This window comes from Onychostruthus taczanowskii, unplaced genomic scaffold (assembly GCF_017590055.1).
Source record: "Onychostruthus taczanowskii isolate IOZ18803 unplaced genomic scaffold, ASM1759005v1 scaffold1, whole genome shotgun sequence".
NCBI classification, from domain to species: Eukaryota; Metazoa; Chordata; class Aves; order Passeriformes; family Passeridae; genus Onychostruthus; species Onychostruthus taczanowskii.
The window spans coordinates 893711-915882 of NW_024496525.1; the positions used below are offsets into that span (position 1 = coordinate 893711).

The following is a 22172-nucleotide window of genomic DNA, read 5'->3' on the forward strand; positions in this document are numbered from 1 at the left end:
ATGTCCAATTTACTAAAGTCCAGTTTACTAATCCTGAGCTATTGATTGTTACTGGTAGTAACAGCGTTACTTTTGCACTCTTTACTCTCTCAGTTTCTTTTGCTCCAACCCGGTAAGGACTTTCTAAGTATTAGGAACAGCGAAGAGTAGTCTTCCTAGGGGATAATTGAAATGAACCCCCTTGTGGATTCCCTTGTCAGATGCTGTTGGACTTGAAATACGGTCACTCTGTGTGCAAGAACAGTAAAAAAGATGACCTCTTCTAGACAGTTATCTATTTCTATGGAATTTGTAGCTGTCAAATGCTGTTGAATTTTTTTCACAGGCTCGGAAGTTATTGGTACACACACACAGCACACACCACACAATGGCACAAGTCTTATTTCCCTACGCTTTTCCCATGTTGCAAACACGGGCTCTTCCCTTGGTTTGGTATGCATTTTGGAAAGGCTTCCCAGTCCCTCAGTGTCATCCTTTGAAGTTTCTACGGCAGATATTTGAAGGCATTTCAGCAGCTCTCACTGAGCTACCGGTCGAGTGACCTCTCTCCCACCTCCCTGGTCTCCTCCTTTTGCATCCCAAGGATCCCCTCGGCGCATCAGAAGCCCGTTGGATGTTACCGGGGTCACCCTGCAGACAGGAGTAGGTAGCTCTCCTTCCCACCGGTGCCAGCTGCGAGCTCAGCGGGCTCAGGGCTGCTCTCGGGTCCCCGGTTAAGCTGCCCCTGGGCCGCCCTTGCTGGGCTGCCATTCCCGCACCCCGAACGGCCGAGGCACGGTACGGGAGGGACGAGTCACCGCGGGCTGCGCTTGGCGGCTCCTGCCGAGGGCACCCGGGAAGTTTTCTGGCGAAGGAGAAGGCAGACGAGAGGCACGGGCGGGAGCGGGGGAGCGCGGGCAGAGGCGCGCCCAGCCGGAGGGGCGGCGGTGCCGGGGCCGGGCCGGGCCGGGGCATTTAGTTTCTAGACGGGGCGCGCACGGCAGTGAGAGCCCAGCGCTGCCGGGAGCCGCCGCCGCTCGGTCCTGCCGGTCCGTGCCCGGAGCCGCCGCCGCGGGAGCCGCCAGGTAACGGGCGGGGCTCCCCTCTCGCTGCCCGCCTGGGCGTGCAGCCCTTCCGCGGCCGGCCGTGCCGCTCCGGCTCGGCGCCCGCCGCCCTGCCGCTGCCCCGGGACGCTCGGGGGTGCCACGGCGGGCTGCTCGTCCGCCCCGCCGCTGCGCTGTTCCCTCGGGGGAGGGGAGCATGTGCGGGAGCGCCGTCACTCCCCGGGGTGCTGGGCGTGCAAGTTTGTGGGGCTGAGAAGCCAGCCCGCCCGCCAGCACCGCCGGCACGGGAGCTGGGGGAGGGCGCCCCGGCTGCCCCAGCCAGCTGAACTCGCCCCGCTGGTAACACCTCTCCGGGGTCGGGCCTCGGGAGCGTCTTCGGGAACCTCAGAGCCTGTCCTCGGTATTTCTGTATTCTGCTGCCTCCGCCCGACACCCCTCCCTCCGGGATCCCTCTTTACCGTGAAGGCGAGCGGAGGAGCCGGGGAGCCTGGAGGCTGTGCCCGGAGCGCCCTGCACTGCGTCTGTCGCGTGTTGGGGTGTGCCACCACCCCTGACATTCGGATGAGGAAGGTGGGACGGTTCCCCGTGCTTTTTACTTCAGTCCGGGCTGGGAGGAATTTTCGCTTTCACACTTTGCTGATCTTCCATCCCGCTACCCTGGGTCAATGTCCGCTCTTTAATAGAGATTTGTAGCTGCAGCAACATGTTAGCGAGGTACCACATGGGGGTTTTGTAAACTGACCTGGGCACTTCAAGTTTTATCGTAACTTTTGTATTTAAAGGTTATAGTGAGTGAGTAAATAGCATTTTCATTTGTGTTCTACTTGGGCGGTTTTCTGTGAAGTATGGTTGATTTTTTTTTTTTTTTTTTTCTCTCTAGCACTTCTCTCAGCAATTAGTAAGCTTGGTCTGATTACTGCTTGTATTTCTATAATAAGAGCAAATTTGGACACAGTTCATGGACTCTAGGCACATAATTCACTCAATAGCCAGTGGCTACCAAAGCTGGTTGGGCAGAAGTGTGCTGGAGATGGTTGTGTGCCTGACAGGGTATATGTTAACTGTGACCATGGGCTCGCCTTGGACTTTTGCTAGTGGGCAAAAAGTTGGAGTTGCTAAAGAGTTGTCTTAATTCAACAGCATGTATGCAAGTGTTTGATGGATTCTACCAGTAAAATGCTTATTTTGAAACTCAGTGGTTTTTGTAAGGAGAAGTAGTTGTTCCGTCATAAAGTATAGAAACAGAGCAAACGGTAGGGATGTCATTTAGAGAAATAGGTGCATTCTTTATTTTTTTCATAATTTGGGGGGAATATTTCAAATTCTACTGTATAGCATAATGTAAAGATGCACTTCTTTATTATCTGCTTTCACTGAGGTATTTTTATAGTATGTTAAAATGACTTGAATGTTTCACCCTCCTTGGAAGGCAGTTAATGTTTCTGTATTTGTTGTGGCCGAGGTACAGCTTTTGTTGGCGCAAGCTAAAATACCATGTGATACAGTTGCCACGAATTCAAGCGTAGCGGGGTGAGGAGAAAGGAAGACCTTTAACTTCTCTGAGATGTTGCAGACTGCCAGCAAAATCCACACAAAAATTCCCCCCTCTCTGCAAGGCACAGCTGTGCCACAAATCGCTCGGCTCCCCGCGTCGCGTGTTTAACCCTGCGAGAAGCGCAGGTGACGGCGGAGTTACCCCTCGGGAAAGGGCCGGGCGGCAGAGCCCGCGGGAGCGGGGCCGCGCTGGGAGCCGCGGTCAGCGGCGCTCCGGGCAGCCGCGGCTCCAGGGGCCGGGGCCGGGGCGGCTCCAGGGGGAGGCTCGGGTGGGTGATGCTGGCGCTTTCCACGAGAGGGCTTTCTGCTTTCTCGCTGTGCCGTGTCAGCGCCGGCCGCCCCTCCGCTCGCTCCTCCATACGGAGGAGCAGGATGGGCTTGGGGGTGGTTTGCGCTCACAGGGTGTTTCAGATTTCCTTTGTAAATTATGGGGAAATCCCTTTATTGCCCCTGAGGTGTAAGGATAAGACATCCTGGGAAGAACACCAGTCTTCAGTTTCCAGGCTCCCTTAAAACTCAGAACGATCCCAACAACTTAATTTCCCCACAGTGGAAAGCGAGAAGAGGACGACTGTGTTTCTCACAAAAGAGGAGAGGGGTTATAGGGTTTGCATCCTCACCGCAGATGCTGGCAACGAAGTACTCTATCCTGGCGTGATCTCATTTTTGGCTGCTTTAACACGTATTATACTTCTCAGGGTGGGGCTGGGCGAAAGGGAAACGGGAATCATTGTGTGAGTGCGAAAATGCTATCTGTAAGTCCTTTGCCAAGTTGTCTGTGTGTGAGTTCAAATAATTTCACACGCACAGCGTTGCAGGTCTGTTTTAAAAGGCAGAAACTGTGTCTGTAACTAGTAATAATATTGCAGTTCATAAAACATGAGAAACATCTGTTACCGTGACTTCAATTTGTTTCTCTCTCCTTGGAATAACGGAGTTGACAGTCAGGTTTAATGTCCTGTGCTAAACCTTTGGTCGTGTGTCCCATGGCTAATTGTGACTCACAGAATCAATAAACCCAGCTCCTGCTTCTCTGCAGCGACTCAGTGGGGGAGTGGGAAGGGCTTCAAATCACAACAGCAGACGACAGGGGACAAATTTGGTTTTTTGCAAAGCTAGGCCTATCATATGCCCTTGCCTCTTTCAGTGCAGCAGAGCTGGCTGGGGTCTCACTATTAGGGCTGAGTGAGGGAGATGGTCTACACTGCTGTAGGGGCAGTATTTGCCCTCATAGCACCTTTTGTCTTGCCTTAATCTATCCCAGTTTGAATACTGTAGGCAATTGAAGCAGGGCCATCTCATGCTTTGATGTGTGTTTATTGGCTTTAGCATCTCATTCCCTTGCCATTTTTTTTTTTTTTTAAGTTGGGTTGCTCTCTTTCCACCCTACCTCCCCAAACAAAAAGAATTAGAACAGAGGCAAAATGTGAATGAAGTGACTTTGTATTTTTTTGTGAATGGGTTTTCTTGCATTGCCCCTGCCTTCCTTGCTGCCTTCTGTAAGATCATTTCATAATTAAAATATTATGACTGTGCTTATGGTAGCCCTTCACTTGTGGCAAGGATCCTAATTTGACGTCAATGAAAAAAATAGTAGTTTCTGGCATAAGGGCAGATGACATTTCATCAGCTAGTGCATGCCCATTTTTTTAAAACCACAGTGCTAAGACCATATGGACAGATAATGAGTTTAAGCTTATAAACAGCTTACAGATTTGCCCAACTAAAGGACTTTCTTCCTAGAAAACACATTTTCCTTTAAAATAAATAATGAAGTTCCTGTGTTTTTATTTAATTATCTTGAGTCCTGTCTGTTCTCACCAGGCTGCAGGAAAACAGGCACAACTGCTCTGGGGACAGAAGCTACTGGATTTATGGGCCTGTAGGTCTTAGAGGAGAGGAAGGCCTTGAAAAGAAAAGTTCACATGCTACAAAATTGAGGCCTAAGGGGCCTAAGGTATCTTTAAAAAGAGCAGATGGTGGTTCAAGTTGTATTTAGAGAGTTTCCTGAGGTAGTGCATAGTTCTTGACATCTTGAAGATGAGTCATTGCATGAGTTGGTAGTAGGTCTGAGGTCTGTTTGTGAGTTGTAATTAAAACAGATGGATATCTATGCTCCTTGCTAACCCTGTGAGGCTGCTGAAGCAGTCCTTTTCTGGGAATACTGTTGCGAGACAATCCCTGCTTTTACTTTCTCAAGAATTTTTTACTAATTTCAGTATGATTTGTTTGTTTGTTTAATTTAAAATGACACCAGTAAAATGGACCCATTTTTCTTGGTTTTTTTTTGGGGGGGGGAACCCCACAAGTGGTACAGTGAGAGTTGAAAAGTAACTTGTTTTGGGAAGGGGTGGTCTTTAGTTGTCACTTTAAAATAATGACTCAAAACCAAGCAGTGTATTTGCATGGGAGGGCAAAGCCTGTGTGTTTCTCCCTCAAGATGCATAGAAATGAGATGCTTCAGATCTGAAAGTGCTCATTCCCTTTTAAGCTGTTTCTTATGTGTTCTTTCCTTTTCTTCTTCCCCCCCCCCCCCCCCCCGCAAATAATTATTAATTTTAATTGGAAGTGGCAAATGAAGGAAGAAAATAGTTGCACAGAAAAATCAGTACAGACAACTCCATTCTTTCTCATCCTCCTTATTCCTTCTAAAACTTTAATGTTTTGTATTGTCCCTTCCCTTCACACTATCCACTTTTCAGCACTGGGAAAATGATTGGGCTTTAATTGTATTTCATTTGAGGATATATTCCAGATGGCCAGAGCTTAGCTTTCCCATGGTCAGTGCTGCCTCACTGGTAACTGATATGGCAGCCAGGTTGCATTTGGTCTTACCTGAGCTTGTGACTGCACAGTTCAGCATCCCTCTTGTGTCCATTCCTTCCCCTACACCTACATTTATTTTCTTTTCACTGTTGTTTCAGTCTTGAGCTTCCAAACTGGTGAATGAGTTAACACATCCCCTGGGAGTTTCAGGGGATTTGGGTGAATTCAGTGCCCAGCAAACAGTCCATGGGTCTCCTCCCCATCCAGTCTTTTGTCTTGGAGCATTTAACAGCTGCTTTGCTATTTATCATTTCTGCATTGGTAAATATCTGTCATGAGCTAATGTAGTGTAAATTTTCTGAGACTGAAAGAAGTGGCTATAGGAAGGCAGTGTGTTGGTCTTTTTCTGTTAACCACACCATCTGCTAAACCAATTTGTCAGCATGTTTTTATTTATTTTTGCACAGATAAAATTTAAAGAAATAAGCTATGATAAAGATGTTTTGCTCTTATAATGGAATTTGCTTCTGCACCTCTGCCACCTTCTGTTTTTTGCCAATGGGCTGCCCTTCATTGGTCTTCCTCAGAGCTAGAGGCAGAGTCTCACCATCCTGGTGAGTTGCGTGTGTGGTGTTTTGGATTGAATTGCCTCTGCAGGTGTCTTGATACAGGAAGCTCTGGGTGACCAAGTGCCTAACCTGAATGCTTCTTTTCTGGTGGACTGATATGCAGCAAATATTACATGACAATTGAGAGTAGTCATGTGGTGTCAATTTATCCCCACCAAGTTAATTTCAAAGAAAACCATAACCGGTATCCTGTCATTGTCCTCAGAGATGTTGGAAGTGGAGTTCTGACTGTCACATATTTTTTGTATGGATTTTTTTTCTGCACAGGAATCTTCCTGGCTGTGTAGTCCTTCCAGCAAGGACTCCATTGACTGATAAGTCTCTGGGGCTTCTTGTGTTTTGGGCTTTATTTATTGCTATCAGGATCTTCCCTTTGCTATGTATTTACTAAATAAATCTGGTCTAAAATGGAAGTTTCCCGTTTCTTGAGAAATAAATTAAAATTACTGTAGAAGAGTCAATTTTTAAACTCAAATGGAGTTCAGATGTTTTTAGACCAGTCTATCACTTCAGGCAGAAAGAGAGGATGCTTTTGATGAAATAAGTAGTGCTGAAACTGAATCTCATCTGTGTGCTTGATATTACTTGGTTATCAAAATGCTGCATTACTATATGAATTAGGGTTTAGGTCTGAGTTTGCTTAGTAGCTCAGCTTCTGGTGGACTGTGTTCAGTTCATCTCTATTCCTGCTTTCCTTGCCTTCATTTAATTGGTGCATGGCTGTGTTAGAGAAGGATTTTGTTGGGTCATCTGTGGTGCCTAGTGTGATCTGGAGTTTGCCCTGATTACTCTTCTGGAAGCAGTATAACCAGTACCCTTCTTACCCCTGTTGCTGTGGTGTTATTGTCAGGAAATAAACCTTATAGTAGATGTTGATTCCAGGAAAGTGGAACTAAAGCCAGCTGCTAATATGAAAAGCCATGTAGTACAGCAGAGTTAATAAGAGCTCTTATATTTTCTCAGACTCCTCACCTGAGCTGTAAACAGCTTTAAATGCATCTTATAACATCCCAGATGTCTGGAAAGCCCACAAGACAGATGAGTGGAATGGGTATGGGACCATAGGGTGACTAGTTGACTGTGGGTCAGTGGCACAGCTTGGCAGGGACTCAGAAGCTTAGAGGCCCTGGCTGCAGCTTGGGTTGTGTATATTGTGCATGATTACTGTACTGACTGTTTCTGCAGCTCTGTGCTGCTCCTAAGGCTCAACACTGAAATTGTAATGCTAGCAGCTTTCTTTTCATGGCCCAATGCCCAGTTTGAAGAAGGGTGATTTTGGTCATGTTGCTAGACATACGTATTTATGGCCCTGTTTCATCTGTTGAATTTAATCTGTTGGGGTATTTTTAACATTATTATGGAAACAGTTACTATATTTACTCCTTGCAGAAAGCTCAGTGTAAGACAGTCTATGAGGAGAGAGTTCTAGAGTAATAAATATTGAACTAAATTATGGTGTCTACACTTCTTCAGGAAAAATGGCCCAAATGAACTGACTGGCAGTTTGCCTGTTCCTGAGACATGGACCTCACAGGGCACTGAACTGGAACACTCTATGCTGGGAAAGCAATGATAGAGTTTGTTCTTGGCACATCTCATTTTCTTGTGGAGTGAAAATAAACCAGATCTTCTTGTACAGAGGGATCTTGTGCCTATACTGGACTGCTTTCTCAGGCTGCTGAGAAACTGTTTCCCGTGGAAATCTTTGGGACCTGTGGGCATTTTTCAGATGAAGTCCTCAAAACCTGTTGCCAGTATAAATGAGACAATGGGATTTCCACTGAATGGAAATTCAGTGGATTTTGGAATGGGAGTCACTGTTGCTGTTATTGATGTGTTTATTTCTGTAGTCATTTGAAAGCAGAATGTGTTTTAATGTTAGTCTTACTGATAAAAAATTGATGGAGCTTAATGGTGATAATAATATGGTGGGAACAGCAAGGACATGTATGAAAAAAAATAGCAAATAAATGATTGAATGTGTCAGAATGTCATTGAGAGAGGTGAACTTTAGATATGTTGTATTTTTGAACTGCTGACTGCCCTTTTTTCCTGTTAATGTCAGAGGGGATTCTCAAAGTTGCTTAGGTTGAGATGCTTATTTTGTGTTGATCAACAAAACTTTTCCTTCCGATGGGAATATGGCATGCAATGTGAATCTTCTAGAATTACACGAAGCTGTTTTTCAGAATAAGTTACAGGGAAAACTGATAGATAATTCTGGAAGTGCTTGAGGCACAATGCTGGAAGCACCAAAAGATCTCTTTGCTTTGGCAGCCTGAGAGTTGACAATGTAATATCTTGCTGATGTGACAAATCATTCTGGGTTCAGAGGATTGAAAAAAACCTGCAAAACTGATAAGGATTTCAGCTTACAGTGATGTTTTGTTAATTAAAAACTGGTTTTCTTCTTTTAAATGTTAAGGGAAACAGCAGTTAGGAACAGCATTCTGATGTGATTAAGAAAGAAAAAACAGAAAAGACACAAAACAAAAGAAAAAATCTAGTTAATCCAGCCAGTCTCTTGGAAGTCTTTATTCTATCTCCTCACTGTGCTGAAGGGAGCAGAAGGTTTCAGACTTTGCAGTTTGTGTGTTCATATTTTGATACTACAGTGGGGAAGGTTTGGCAGGAGAAGAGTCAGAGTTAGTTTAAAAACATTAATTTTCTTTGTTAATGCTGCTGCAGATAGATCCAAGTTTCAGTTTGTAGTGGATTTCTTACAGTATTTCTGTAATGTGATGCTCTTTGGGAAACGCTTTGAAGCTCTGCACTAGCCTTGGGGAGCAGAGGGCTTTGGGAGGGGGGCTGGACTCTCACTCCCAAGCACTATCACGGATTTTACTGCTCAGAACTGAGGTGGGTGAATGCCAGAATTCCTAACATCAGCCTGCTGTAGACACTCCTTAGCTGTGGAAAAGTTGCCTTGCTTTTCTGAGCATCTGTTTCACCAGCTGTGAAAATGAAGACAGTACCCTCAGCACTGTGTATGATGAACGTTCTTGTTAGCTAATCTTGCTAAAGTGCATTGGAAGTGTGAAGCGTTGTGGGTTGTTGTTTGAAAGTGTGAAGGTTTAAAATGGTGTAAGCCGTGAGCTTGCGTCTTTGTTGGGGAAGAGAAATATCAACTGGGAGACCTTTGGCAACAGGCACAAAGAGTTTGTGGTAAAGAGGAGAAATTTGCCTGTAATGGAGGGACATGAGTGAGAATTATGCCTCAATATAACCCTTTACACAAAATCTAAATGGATTTATTTGGAGCTTTTTAAAGCACCTGTCCAGGGCTGGATTTTTCCCTAACACCAGTTGCATTTCCTTTTGCTGTTTTTAAAAAAAAAAAAAAACACACACACTCTCCTCCACACACTTGCTTTTTATGATCAAAGCTTCATTCTTTAAAGATATGCCAATGCCTTGCAATAATGCTCAGAAGGTCCCCTATGGACAGCAGTTCTGATTAGACACTGAGGAATTCTTTAATTCTCTTCATACTTATTAATGCTAAGAACATTGTGCTGATAAAAGGTGTGGCTTTTCTTCCCATTGCTGTTACTTCTTTTTCTTTGGCTCCCCTCCTCCCCAGACACTGCACTTATTCTTCAAGCTTTCACATTTTCTTGTCTTGTATAAACTTGGTTTCTTGGTTCTTGCTTTCAATTCATTCTTTTATCTTCTACAACACTCAATGAATGCTTAAAAATAATAAATATTAATAATAGGGCCCTTTGAACCAGCAGGCTCTTTGCAGCTTAAACTCACCTTTCCCTGCTGCTTATCCCCTATTAGAAGTTGCTATAATCTGCAGATTGTAGCTGTAATAAGTTCTGAAGCAGTGGCTGGGTTTGTGACAAGCGTAGGATTATAGCTCCAGGTGGGGAAGTGGCAGCAGGAACAGAGAACCTCAAAGGCACAAATATGTTGTTGCAGTTGAAATATTCTTAGCAATAAAGGAAGAGAAGCCAACAAAATTTAGCGTGGGAATAAAGCTATTTATCTAGCTTTCTATGGAGTGTCAGTGACCTATATAGGGTAATCCTGTACTGCACATAAAAAAATGCTGTGTTTAGAAGTAGAAAAACATTCTTTCTGGAGAACACATTTTAAGAAGACTGCACCTTTGGAGATTCTTTTAAGCCATTTCATAGGAAGTGTCTCAAATCAGCAAGACAAACTATGGCATACATCTGTGGTATTACTGTGCTTGCTTTGAATTCCTCGTAAAGACAGGTTTACTATTCCTTGGAGCTACAGAAAAAAAAACCAAATAGATGCTCTCTGCCCCCGTGAGTAAAATTGACATACCATGTACAGCCCAGGCTCCAAAGCTTTTGCCACACACACACATGCACATGCTCTTTTGGATATCAGCAACATTGTTACAGTCTCAGACTAAGGAATGAATAAAGTAAACATGAACAGAGAGTGTGAGGTTTTTCCACCATACCTCCTTCCCTCTGTTTAACAATGCAAGCTACTGGAGTAGGAGAAAATGACAGAATCCTGAGTTGGCAGGGCAAATTTTATGAAGCTTTATTTGCTTCTTCTACACCGTGTTGCAGTGGCCCTACTTAGGGGAGACAAGCTGTTCCTAAGCAGAACCTCTGCTGGGTGGGTTGCTTCCAGGCTTATGTCTTCAGCAGAAACCACACTGGCTGCTACTTGAGGTTAGGACTGGCTAGGAGTCTTCAAGGAAACAATTTGCCTGCAGAAGATGCTGATTTATTGAAACCATTACTGCTTTGTGGGAAAGGATTGGTCTCCACTCGGTTCTCCTGGTGTGAATTTCTTGCATATGAGATAGAATTTCTTAGTCAAAACAGATAGGAGCCAAGTGGTTTGAGTTTTTCACCTATGCTGTCATGAATCCAAAACAGGGTTCTGAAAGCAGGTTTCCTACATGCCCGAAATACCAATCCTAACCACAGAACTGCTGTTCTAGAGCACATCTGTTTATATATGAAGGATTCCAAGGTGTATTCCAAATTTTTGTCCCTATGTGAAATAAAAAAATCTTTCAAGTCTCAAAAAATGGGGTTCCCTCCAAAAACTGATTTCCTATCCAGGTGTCCTTGTGTCTTCTTCAATGGTCTTACTGTCTTTCCTCACTGGTTCTGCAGGTTTTTTCTCTTGTGCTCTTATGGAGTGGAGCAAAGAATCCCTGGAGATCCTGGCAAAGCAATCAGCTTGTCAGTGACAGGAGGGGAAAGACTGACCCTGAAGCACTGCTGGTGTATTTTGTCAGGGTCAAGGCTGTACAAGGATATATAAATCCTAAACCACTGCTGCCTCTGAGGAATATTATTAGAAAATCACCTTAAGCAGCCAAAGAAAACATAGCTGAACACTGCTGCTATGTTTGTGGCTGGGCCATTGTTGTTGGGCAGGGTAGGAAAAAATAATGCTTAGGGCAAGAGAGGAACTTCTTGGAACAGCATGAAACATTCTTCTGCTGGTCTGATTGCAGCGAGCTCAGTAAAGGAAGGCTAGTATGTGGTTTCAGTAATAGGCCTCTTTCTTCAAATTTCTTCTTTCCTTGTATTTTATATAGAGGAGGAGAAAGTTGTCCTCTCTTGATCCTCTCTTAGGAGAGTAAGGAGATAACAAGAAGTCAAGAGGGGGTCTCAGCTAAGATAGGTGTGTGCCTAGTGGGGGTGTTTGTTCTCTGTGGTTGTGCTCTGTACCACCAAAGACCCTGAATCTGGTTATTCCAGGGCAGCTCAGCTCCCTGAACCATGATGTGGTCTGTCCTGCTTGGTTGCCAAGGGGACCTTTCAGAGGATCAGTCTGTTATAAAAGGTGGGATTGCAAAATTGTGGTGCACACTCCAGTTCTGATTATATGGGAATGCTACTCTGCCTTTACTTTGTATTTTGTTCTTGCCAGTTTTAGAAAAGGGCGGGGGGTGGGCAGGGGAGAAGGCTGAGTGTTGAAGCTTCATCATTGCATTGAGAAAGACAAAACACTCCTCATAAAGGCAAAAAAATCCAAGCCCTTGCTGTGTACTTGAGGTTTAAATAATGGGAGTTTCCTGTTTCAGGGAAGCCAAATTCATCCTCAGATGGCCTCCACTAACCTGTTTTAAGAAGACTTGTGTTCATCTTGTGGTAAACAAGGAGTCTGAGCTTGCCCTTTTGGTTTCACCCCTTCTTTTCCTTCAAGTTGAGGAGGCATAAGGTGTGTTTACAGCACATGGAAGCAGCAGTGGAAGGCCTGACCTGGTGGAAATCAGAACCAGGATTACCATACAGCTTTTTTGGATGCAGCGTAGCATTTGGATCCACAACAGTCAGCTCTGGCAACCATATAATGTCAAAGCAGTCCTGGATGTGAGATGAGCTCCACTGTGTCTGTCTGCAGAGATGCAGACCCCAAACACAGAGTGTTTGAAAGAACAAATTAAAACACCATAAGCCTTGCTTTTATGGTTTGGTTGTTGGTGGGATTTTTTTTCTTTTTTGGTAATAAACTGGCAATACTTATCTTAAAATATAAAATGACGATAATATCTTAATATGTTTTCACAAGAAATTGACCTAAGAAAACATTTCTCTTAAGTTAATCAAGTCTGAGACCTCTAGGACTGAAATGACAGCAGATTTCCAGTCTTGCTTATGGTTACAGTCATCAAAGGAACCTTTAAAGGAACCTCCAGGAGGCTGATTGCTAAGACTCCATAGATCCCCAGGAAGACAAAGGTAAGCTGCTACCTTTCTTCAGAGCCTTCAACTGTGAACCTGTTCTCCCAATCATAGCTGTAATATCAGGCCTTTTTAAGGACTGTACCTTTTGCCCTATAAAGTCAGTTTGCATCTTCTAATCACAGAATGACCTGACTACTTTGCATCCATTTAGTGTCTAAATTCTGCCCATTTTTAAAGTATACCTAAATCATTGCAAAAAGCAAGCTATTGATGTAAGACTTCGGTCTTTTCTTCTGAATTGGTGATGGTGAATTGAAAAAAAATAGGTTAGTCTGAAAATAGTTCCAGCAAGCTGAGGTCTTAGATGTATGGTTGAGCCACACTCTACATTTGTCCTGTTGAAATAAAGTCAGGCTGTACCAGGATAGTGTTGTAAAGGGTTTGCCATAACACAGAGCAGCGCTGCATGCTCCAGCTGTTCCCTGAGACTGGTTTGCAAAATCCTTTTTGTGGCTGGAGCTGTATTCTTGTGGACTTCAATGTCATTGTCTAGGACTTGTCATTGAAAGGTGAAGGAGCCTAAGAGAAGCTATGTAGTGGATCTGTTTCCCTTAACATCCTACAAGATTACATCTCTAGACTGTGCTTTAACAAGAAGCTACAATCTTCACCTGTAATCCTTGCTTCTTTATGTAGTGCAACAGTGTGGAGTAGGACCAAACACTGATTTTTTAAAAAAGGAATATGATTAAATGTAAAACTGCTTGAATCTGGCTGTCTTGTAGCCTCATAGGTAACACTTCACAGACAAGATTTGTTTCTTCCTTTCTCCTTTCGGTTCTACTATCCCTGAGCTTTATTCCTTGTGATGGATTCTGCCTAAGTTGAAGCAGGGATTTGTCCAGATACACTATTGTCTAGCAAGGAGGTGGTGAAACAGATGCAGTTGTTGGAACTGACGATAAGGTAATTTTCTCACCCTTCCAGTAACTGCAAATGTGTTTGACAGAGGATTCGAAGTGCTGGTAGCATTTGCTGTTGTGTGTGCACCCTGAAATAGAGATCAGAGATTGGCTGCTGGATAATGAACAGAGCACTGTGCCTGAAGGAACAGATTGGGCAGGCATCTGAACTATCCTGGACTGGCCCACCAGAATGAGTCAGTTGCTCAGAAATTTTCTGGCAGATGCAGCCTCTCTGTTTCATGTCACAGCAATTATCTACCACTTGTTTATTGAGTGTCTGTGTGGTCCACATTATTTGAACCTCTCACAGTTGCAAATGGATTGTATCTTTGTAGCACCTTTTTGAGGCAGAGAATTCCCATTTTACTATATGTAAGTGAAATCTAAATAACTTTCTGAGGGTATTGTGGGAAAGTTGTAACATACTAGAAAATAACAGAATAGCACCTATCCAAATTTCTCTCCTAGGAGAGAGAGCTCAGGTTTAAAAAATGGGGAGGGAGTATTTCCTGTGTCATAAGAAGCTTTTTCCCAGCTAGATTTATCCCTAATAAATGACTTGCTTTGCTGTGCTCTTGGAGCCAAATGTCCCAAGTAACCTGATGACATGTTTCTAAGGTCTTTTCTTCTTTTTGCTGTGTTAATTGTGCATTTACTAAATTTGGATAGGTCAACTTTTTCTCTGTAAATGAAGCTCTATTTGTGACGTGTTTGGGGTTTTTTGAAGGGGAATGTTAGGGGCAAGGCTTGGTTGGTTGTTTTTTTTTCTCATAGAAAATAAAGACCTTCTGAAGTTTTAAGGAAGGAATAGAGCTAGGGGTGGGGAAATTTTTACCTCAGCCAAAATAGTCAATATTTCGTGGTTTGGGATATGGACTAGAGTGTGGGAGACTACAGGCGGTGGCCCTGAGATCTGTACCTTCTTTTCCTCATACTACTGCAGTACATTCACTGCTACTCTTTCTTTCTGTGGAATGTCAACTTCTTGCCTGTTAAATTTCCTTAGAAGTGTGCAGAGGTTCATAACAAGCATTTTCCTTTGAACAGACTGGTTTTTCAGACTGTTTTCCCCCAAAAATAGTGTTTGGGAAGAGCATATTATCATGCCTAATAGCCCTTAACAAGTTAGTGACTCCTTGAGTCCTATGCTTTAGTGGTATCTGAGGAGTGATGTGGTCCTGAAGCATCTGCCTGTTTTCACTGCCACAAACCTAATCAAAGCCACAAAGTGAGATGGCCCCTTTCCCTGCCCCGAGGCACTCCCTGGTGCTTCCTTGAGAAAGCAATTTGCTTTGGAGTTATTAAAACAGCACATGCTGTAAAAAAAATAACATCCCAGGCACAGGTGGGGAGCTGCTGAGTATTAATGCCAGTTGTGCAGTTCAAAATCACAGCTTTGTTCTCGAGATTGTAATAGTGTTAAAAAATTCAGCCTTGATCTTGATGAGAGCTCGAGTCCCTGAGCTTGAGTGGAATCAGGGTCAAGGTTTTTAATTTGTTCATTCTTCAGAGATGCTGAGCACCTTCTGTGGCAGCTGAAATTAGTGGGAGCTGTGTGTGCTCAGCATTTTGGAAGGAAAACAGCGTGTGCATGTGTTGTGAGCTGTGATGTACAGAAGCCAGGATCTCTAGGGGTTTGCAGTATCTAATAAGATGCCCCCTATAGTTGTTTTTTAATTAAGCCCCAGACACCTTACATGACTTCACTTGAACTTCAGGACTCTGCTTTTCTTGAGACTTCTAGCCTGGCAACTCCTTGGAGCTTTCTATTAAGGTATTAAGGGGAGGAAAACCAGTTGGTTGCCTCAAGCTGAGGAGGAAATGCTAGACTTGAAGGATTATCTTAGTGCAATGAATTTTAAAGACTTTTTGCTATACATATGTGGAAAGCTATCAAAATGCTAATGGTTCTGCTGTCTTTTTTAACCCTTTCAATATATGGAGCTGATGGAAGGGAAGTAAGAATGATGATATTCTACTGCAAAAGGACAGTTCAGTCAGAAATTAAGTTTTAAGCAGTTTTTCATCTGTTAGCCACTTCTCCCAGTGATAAGGAGGACTGATGCACCCATCATCTGGATAGAACCAATTCTGTATGAACAGTTGAGCCCATCTGCATTTGTGGTGTAGGCCAGGCACTCCCTGCAACCACCACCCTACAGGAGAGGCTGAAGAGCTCACATTGGTGCCTCTCCTGCCCCCTGCCCACTTTGTGGGACATGCCCACAGTGCCAAGGATGCCTCTGTTGTGGGGGAGGTCTGTCCCTGCCACAGCAACTCATCCAGTCATGTACATTCCTGAGGGCTCTGGGACTGGATGGATTTATCTCCTCCCTGCACAGATGAAACATGAGTGTCCTACAGTGGCACAAGATACTGTGTTTCACCGAGGATACTCTGATTCTCCTGGGTGCCTTGCCTCACCATCCTAAGCCGGGGAGGACATGGGCTCCAGGTGGACTCACAGGTTGGGAATGTTTTCTCCATGTCTGCCGTGAGCTGAGCAGCAAGGCTTGTCTAAGATACTGAGCAGGTGCTGTGTTTGCAGTGGTTCTGCAGTGCTGGGACTGCTCTGCTGCTGCTGCTGCCCTAAGTGTCTGTGCTAGTAAAGTCTGTGCAGGAACTGCTGTTCCATTTATTTAGGTTTTTGGCTGAAGTTTTTGACCTGTTAGGAATATCTCATTCAACTCTACAGAGATTCTGTTAAAGTTCTGCTTTGGAACCAGGTAAATACTTGGCGAGCCAATGATATAAATGGCTGAAATTGTGTATTATTAGACCCATGAGATTCAGTCATTCCTTTAGCTGTCTCAGAAATATTTTAGAGCAATAGGTCTGTCTCTGCTTATCTTTTTAATCAGGACTAGCCAGACAATTCTAGCCCTCAGGAGACCCCAAATCACTGAGCTGCAGGGCTATCTAGGCCATTAAGCTTATGGCTTTCAGGTTTCTGTGAACCTATAATGTTGTTTATTTATTATTTTTAAGGCATATTTACTGTTAAATAAGTGTTGCCCTCTTATTTCAAATCTTGAAAGCATCAGTCTTTTCCATTTTGCACCTGAAGTGTTTGGTTGCTCCGGGGGGGCAGGGGAAAGGGCAGGCAGTATGGAAAGGATTGCTGCAGGGATTTGTTTGGGTTTGGGACTAAGGAGACATTGGATGGAGCAAGGTAAAGAGAGTGGATAGCAGTGAGACACTGTGGAATAGGCTTTTGCTTTCTCATTTAACATGAGTTTGGTGAGGTGTTGTATAGTTTAGGACATCCTAAAGTAGATTGGATAGGACATTTGGGAAGTCAGCTTTAGGGAAAGCTGTTTTCACATGGATTGTTCTAAACAATATGAAGATATATGGCTGGTGCATTGTACACTAAGCATCATGTTGACCATGGTTTCCTGTTTAGTTTCTAGCAAATTTATTACTTTAGTCAATGTGTGTATGAGAAGAAATAGCTATTCACCCCATCCCCTTATATTTTTCTCCATCACAGACAGTTACAATCCACTTGCCAATCTCATGTATATTAAAAGGCTGTTTTCAGTGGACTCTTTTTTCTTTAATTATTACATTTCTCAGTGGGTGTCTGTAGAAATTGCAAACAATTCTTTTTTTAATGAGAAAGGATTCCCCCTGAAATTTTCGTGATCACTGGGGAAAAAAAATCTCTACCTTTTTATAATTCTTATTTCTCACAAAAAATTATTTTACTTAATCTTGAAAATTTAAGGCTGAATGAATAAATAGATGTCTCTTAATGTGTCCATAGTTGGTTTGCAGACATGAATTTTATACTGTGCAACTTCTTTGCATGTTCCATTTGGGTTTTTGTGTGTGCAGAGAGAAGGGAGCTTGAGCTGTATTCTTCCACCATAATCCCTCCTTCCATGCTACAAGATGAAGGTGTTGGCAGTGGGAAAAGTAGGATTTACAGTGGAGTGTAAGTACGTGACATGTCAGCATCACTTCTCTGATTAAATATGCAGGTAATCTCTGCAGATTAAATGCTAAGTACAAATGCAAAACAAAATCCTCTACTATGTCTGAAGAAACATGCCATGCAGAGTCAGGCTTGGATGAGCCTATGAAGCAGGTTGCTGGACTAGTCAAAGGGGCAGTGGGATATGCAGGCATGGTCTGTAAAGGTTATTTATTGGAAGGGAATGGGTCACCCTCTTTAATAGATAGCCCTTTTAAAAAATTGCGTTTTTTTTTTTTTTTTTTTTTTTTTTTTTTTTTTTTTTTTTTTTTTTACATGCCTGCATAGTTCTAAAACCATAATTCTCCCTTCTTTTGACTGCATGAGCAAAGAATGGGTGTGGAAGGGCTGGTTAACAGCAACCACAGCCCTGATCTTGCAAGTTGGCACCTTTCAGAGGTTGGCTGTGGATTCTCTGCGTGTAGTAGACTATGTTTCTGAGGTGAGAAGGATTGTGGGAGATGCAGCCATGACAGTAAACAGGCAAAGTTCCTGTTTGCTCATACTGGACATATCTGTGCTCTCCTCTCAGAGAAACTGAGGGGGTTTAAAGCATTGGAGTTGTTATGCTTTGAAAGATTTTAATCTTTGGTGCAGCAATAATTATTTCCACCAAGAGTCTTCGTGTTTCCAGATTCCCAAGACTGAAGATACCTTACCCCAGGACATGTAGCAGCATGATGGGTAGAACACCTTCTGGGAAAGAGAAAGTTCTCAGTTCAAATATTGGCTTGAACTTTAGGCAAAAAGTCTACACGAACCAGTCTGCAGTATTCCAGAAGCCAGGCACTCAGTCAAATTACTTTTTGGATGCGCTGTGGTTGTTGTCCATGTGTGTGGTCTTAGCCCGTGGCAAATGAAAGGTAATGAAATTCAACTAAGCTCTATCACTGCTAAATTAAATATACCTCACATCGTCTTCAGAGAATGAACATGCACATGGAGAGTTACCACAGCTCAGCTGATGCTCAGCCTACTGTTACTGCAGTACACCAGAACTTTATTGGGATCTCCACTGGAAAGTCCCAGTGGGCAAGTCAGTGGGCAAGCCAACAAGTAATAGCCAGTTGCAAGGAGAAGGAATTATAGCTGTGCCTCCATTTAGAGAATGTAGTTCCTAAAGCTCATCACATTTTTAGTTTGGGAAGTTCAGGTGGCTGATTTTGAAGTTGATGGAAAGAGAGGTTTTCAGCAATTACTGTACTTACTAAAATAAAAAATAAAAATTTGCCATTTCCAGCAGATATTGGCTCCCTTGCCTGTAGGGAGGTCCTTTTGCTTGTAACAGGCAGTGGTGCCAAATACATTTTTTGTTCTCTTGTGAATGTGTTTCCTGAAAGATTCCTTTCATCTGCAATGAATTCTTGTGCTTTAAACACAGGAAATATTAATGGGTTTTTTTTCCAAATATCTGTGAGAACTTCTTTGCAAATGAATTGAAATTGTCCCATTTGATAGCAGATCAAGCAGCAGTCTGTCTTCACTTTCAGTTGCTTTGTCTCTGAGATCAGTATTCCTTGTCTAGGAATACCGAGAGTCACTGAATGATCTGACCTTTCCATGGCTGATCCAGCAAGCTTGGCAGCCTGGAGGTGTGTCCAATTTGGCTGCCAAAATGGGATTTGAAAGGGAATTGCTTTAAAGTGATGTTACAAAGGACATAGGAATATGCACTTTGGCTCCTTGGACTCCAAAACAAACAAGTTTTTTTTAACAAAACAAAACAAGACACTAGTGTCTTGGTTGAGGGCAAATTTGGGAGAAAACCTCCAGAAGGGTTCCTCAAAAAGAACAATATTAAACAATAAAACCTCTTGCCAATCTGAAGAGATGACAATTTTAGAAAGTCCTTTTTGTGGGCTCTAGCTCAGCTCAGCCAGTCTGTTCTCAGTCCCTCTTGTGCTGGCAATGCTGCGGCCCAGGCCCGGCCCAGGCCTGGCCCGGTGGGCCACAGGCGGAGCTTCCAGTGCTCCTCTGGTGTTCAGTCCAGAGCATGCTTAAACAATTCCAAGAAAATCACAGTCCAGGGAATTTCTCTGCCTCAGCTAGCTAAAAGCTAAATAAAAGCAAAAGAGTGTCCCGCTGTCTGTCTGTCCGCAGACAATACAGTCCTGGAGCAGGATATGGGGGAGCAAGTGCAGCTCCTGATAACAAACTCTGAGCTGCTTCTCTCCCTTCAGTCTCACAACCAGTCTCAAAGGTGCAAAAATTATTTCTGGGCAAAACAGACAAATGGGGATACAAGCATCATAAAGTCACCCCAGGACAGCTAGGAAGAGATGACTTTAGCAAAAGCCTCTGTAGCCAGTGTGTCAGCTCAGCCTCAGGAGGCCGAGAATGGCAGGCGGTGCCTTTGTTCCGGTGGGCCTCGGCGGGGTCTGACCCGACCCGCTGGGGCTCGTAGTGCGAGGGTGGCAAGTGGGCCCTGCCAGCTGCAGAACCTCTAAGAGGAGAGGGGAACAAGGGCTTGCTCAGAGGAAATGCTGAGCCTCTTGTCCCAAGCAGCTATCCTGTCCGTGACCATGATCCTGGTGATGACAGGCAGTACTTTCTGCAGTCCCAGCGGTTGTCATGCGATGGTTTGGTGCTGGTGAGGTGATGCTGGCAGCACCACTGCACCGTGATTATGCAGTCAGGGTCACAGATGCTTCTGTGTCCTTGTGACCGGTTGTTCATCCTGTTTTCTTCCAAGCCAGGTCTGAAATCTCCTGTTATTGACTGATAAAAGCTTTTGTGCTGAAAATTTCTCATTCATGTAGTCTCTCAGAAATCATTCCAGTGTGACAAACTCTTTCTAGCTCCAGTCTCTCTTTTGCTGTGATTTTCTGTAAACCAGGGCTGGAATGTGTTTCTTAAACATACATGAAGTTTAGCATCTGTTGTTGGTGACACAGATCGTTGCACATGGAAGAATGAATGTGCAAGTTCATGTACAGCTTGCTTTCTCTGCACAATGAAGATGTGGTTAAATGGGAATTAGGATTAATGCTGGATTTAAGATTCTTGTAGCTGGCTGGTAAAAGCCTAATCTCCTCAAAGGCTGCAGGCAGGCTGGCTTCGTTCAGCTCAAGGCCAATGTTGTTTGCAAGACCTGAAAGAAATTGAATTTTGATTCTTAGAGTACTTTAATCATAGCCTTTCAAGATAGGGATGGGAAGAGCATATACTATCTCAAATGCAGCCTTTTAATTTCCTTAATGTATGACAGTCACCTAGGCTTCTAGGTCTGATGGACATTTGACAGTAATATTTTTCATTTCCTTTTGTAAAAGCTTAGGGATTCTTATTGATTCTAGAAATGTATAAATTGCATTCTGAAAGTTGATATACCAAAGTCTCTGTATAGGCAGAGTGAGATAAATCCAAGCAGGGCAGCAAACAGTTCCCAGTTTAAAGTGTTAAGAGTGCTAAATGTCTTTCAGGTAAGCAGGCTCAGGGGCCATACAAGTGTGGAGCTCCTGGGTGTGATGTGGTCAGTTCAGTCCAACCTGGTTTATCCTTTACTGTGGTAGAGATCACTGGTGAGAAATATAATGCTGAGTCTGGGCAGGTCCTAAAATGAATCACTACATTTAACGTTAAGACCCATGTTGAAAAATAACATGTTTTAACATGAAGTGTTGATGCTTCTCCTGTTTATTGTGGCTGCAATTTTTCTGTGTACGTAGTCTTTTCTGAAAGTTGGACATTTAGTTATCTAAATAATTGTTTTCCAGTTGAATCTTAAGGTAAATTTTATGTAGGCTTTGTCCTGTGCTGTCAAACAGGACAGAGGTGTGTTAAGTTTGCCTGTATAGCTACTTCTGATTCCTTGTTTCCAGCTTTCTCTTTGATAGCAGTTTTGATTTGCTCAGCTAGTGATAGCCTGGCAAAGTGTGTCTGCTTTTCCTTTGTTTTAAATCAACAGCCCATCCTGTGGATGGGTCCCCTTTATGGGGAGTATCAAAGATCTCTTCAGTATGATCATGGATGCCACTGTCAGTCAAAGGGGCTCTGAGGATGGAAGGAGCAGAGACACATTGACTAGATTTGAGTGGAAAGCTTGTGGAATGCTGCTGATACAATTCAATGTCCATGTTGCTAACAAGAATGACTTTTCTGCCGAGGTGGTGATGAAGTGCCTTTAACTAGACCTGGATCCAGTCTTATCAATTTGTTTTTTCTCAAGTCTACTTATTCAAACTCCAGCGAGATAGATTTTTTTTTATTGCTTCTCTTTCCTTCTGTGCTGGTCCTCCTTGCTTAGGTTGCTTTCTCTCACTGTTGCCTTGTGTAGAACCTGTTATCAAATAATCCTATTACTCTTTTTAGTCATCTCTAAAATACTTACCATCAAGCAGGATATTTTTCCTGAGGTATGGAGTTTCCTTGCATACCTTAAGTCACCTGGCTCTCAGCATGTGAAATTGAGAAGTGCACTGAGGGTTGTCCTTTCCAAGGCTCAGGGCCCACATGATGAGCAGATTAAAATTTGAAAGACAGTGACTTTATTTAGTTTAAAAATGTGTGCCTCTGCCCCCATTGTTGTAAGAATTAAAGGGAGCATCTCAACCATTAGGCAGCTGGAATTCAGGTCTCTACTGGGGCTCTCAAGT

The 22172-nt window shown here is 43.6% G+C and overlaps 1 protein-coding gene across 2 annotated transcripts in view; it reads left to right on the forward strand.

The window, feature by feature from the left end:
* Positions 1 to 965: 965 nt before the first annotated feature.
* Positions 966 to 22172, forward strand: part of TSPAN18 (tetraspanin 18) — a 122243-nt gene continuing 101036 nt past the window's right edge. Inside the window, exon 1 of one of the 2 annotated variants that reach the window (XM_041402925.1) lies at positions 966 to 1064. The gene's annotated coding sequence lies outside the window, so the exon portion shown is untranslated. Of the gene's footprint in view, positions 1614 to 22172 lie in introns of both variants that reach the window. The other variant, XM_041402842.1, reaches the window with a different exon arrangement.